At 33.2% G+C, this 2,363-nt stretch overlaps 1 long non-coding RNA gene across 1 annotated transcript; it reads left to right on the top strand.

Moving 5' to 3' along the window:
• The first annotated feature begins 903 nt into the window (after nucleotides 1-903).
• Nucleotides 904-1,224, top strand: LOC123312559. The gene is made up of 2 exons (XR_006537647.1): nucleotides 904-1,098; nucleotides 1,162-1,224. It is a non-coding gene; the product is annotated as an uncharacterized LOC123312559 (long non-coding RNA).
• The last annotated feature ends 1,139 nt before the right edge of the window (nucleotides 1,225-2,363 follow it).

Raw genomic sequence — 2,363 nt, 5'->3', positions numbered from 1 at the left:
TAGACACCAGGGTTATAAGAACTGAAGAAAATATACTAAAGGTAGACTGGTACAGGAAAAGTATCAGTTCAGGGAGGTATATTAATTATCTGTCAAACCACCCAATTAAACAAAAGATAAATATGATCTTGGGCATGAAGAGAAGGATTCAAACTATATCTCACCCTTCTTTTTTGATGAAGAATTTAAAGATTTTGCATGAAATCTTACAACAAAATGGATACCCGAAGACCTTGACAAGCAGATTACTGTTCAATACGGTGGGTGTGGATGTTCTGGCTGAAGGTGGTGAGGTGATGGATGGTGGACCTAATGAATTGTCAAGGATTACTAATAATGACCAGATTTCTTTTACATCTTTACCTCAAATACCAGAAGTGACAAAAAGAATTATTAATATTTTAAGAAGTGAAAGAATTAAGATTTCAGTGAAAAATCAGTTTGGTATAAAAAAACTTTTTTCAAAGGTGAAGGATAAAGTAGAAACTACAAAGATGACAGGAGTGGTGTATAAAATTCCCTGCCTAGGATGTGACCTAAAGTACATCGGTCAAACTAAACAACAACTTAAGAAGAGAATTATTCAACATAGGAGTGATATAAAAAATCCAAAGAAGGTTTGTGCTCTTGCAGAACATTGCCGAAAGACAGACCATGTCATGGGATGGGACCTAGCAGAGGTACTGGATGTGGAGATGAATTTGTACAAGAGAACATTTTTGGAAATGTATCATATTAAAAAATTAAAAGAAACAATGAATTCGAGAAGAGACATTGAAGGGATAAGCAATATTTATAGTTATATTTTGTCGTATAATCATGGTGAGACCAATGGATGATTTGTTTCTATGTAGTTTGTCATTTTGTGTTTTTTCTATGGTTTCAATTGGATATGTCAGATATGTCAAAAAAAATCTAGAATTGTTAAAACCTATTTTTCTAAGGAAATTGTTTGATGGATGAGTTTGTTAGATGGAAAAAAAGTTTTTTGAAGATAAATTTAAGTATTGTTGTGTATGCATTGTTCATCTCGGAGAACTTCTTGAGTGCCTTTTGATGTACGTCTTTCCAACTGCTTCAGAGAAACTCAACTATTCGGTAATGTGTGCCCATTTCAATCAACCAATGAATGTTAATGTGACTTCGTAATTTTGTTTTTAGAGTCCTGATGAAGGATCTGTAAAGATCCGAAACGTCGACTAAGAATAAATGTAGTATTCAGAATCAGCCCTTTCATTTCCAACAATCCCGTTAGTCAGATTACATATATATATATATATATATATATATATATATATATATATATATATATATATATGTACACATATATATATATATATATATATATATATATATATATATATATATATATATATATATATATATATATAGTTATAAAGTGTTAATACCACCTCCAAAATAGTAACTCGTTTAACGCTCTCACCTCATATATATCGATGTCACCTCCGAAATCGGAGGTGACAACGTTTTGCCTTGTTTTTTAGCTTGTTAGATTCAGGAGGCTTCAGGGACCAACATATCAAAAAATCGTTTTGAGGTCACAACGCACCCCCTTTATGTACTGAACAATCTTTTAGTTCGAGTGTATATCACTGGCGCTAGTGTGCTGAGCTGTATATCGGAGAATTACTCTGAAAGACTCTTTGCTCGTTTGCACCTCCGAAAATGGCAACGTTGTACTGTGCAAGCAGATGTAGACAGGCGGAATATCAGTATACGGAGGAATTAAGTAATGAGAGGCGCAGCGCGTTTTCTCCTCCATTATTGCAAGCCAGGCGGCATATCTCAACGATTTTTTATCGCATTCCTTTGTAGGGGAAAGAATCACGTGAAAGAGAACCAATCTTGGCTCTCTCGAATGGGATTATGACTGTTTATATTTCATCGTGCGTATATCTATGCATCCGTTGAACTTCTTTCATCTCAAGCTTACACTATAATTCTGAATTTGGCGAACTATTTCATTACCTATCTGAAAACGAATCGATTTGAGTCTTGTCCATAATGATATTTCTTCTCTCTATGGAAATGATCCATATAGATAATACTACCTATTAGTATAACGAATAATCAGTATTGTATCATTGCATATAATAAAATAACCTGTTCAGAGAGAAACATTTTTTGGATAAGAAAATTCAGATGTTAATGGTGATGAATATTCAAGGACAATGAGCCAATCCGAAAATTTTTATTTCAGAATCAGGAGAAAAAAATGCTACAAATTTCACAATATCACAGAAATGAACAACGTCGGCTAAACCGAATGTTTGACATTGTGTTATTTCAAATGGAACGCTCTTTATATTTTTTTCTTGAATCAGATTTCTCAAAGATTTTGA

This window comes from Coccinella septempunctata, chromosome 4 (assembly GCF_907165205.1).
Source record: "Coccinella septempunctata chromosome 4, icCocSept1.1, whole genome shotgun sequence".
In the NCBI taxonomy this organism is placed as follows: domain Eukaryota; kingdom Metazoa; phylum Arthropoda; class Insecta; order Coleoptera; family Coccinellidae; genus Coccinella; species Coccinella septempunctata.
The sequence above is the reverse complement of the archived record's forward strand: the minus strand, read 5'-3'. Positions and strand labels throughout refer to the sequence as shown.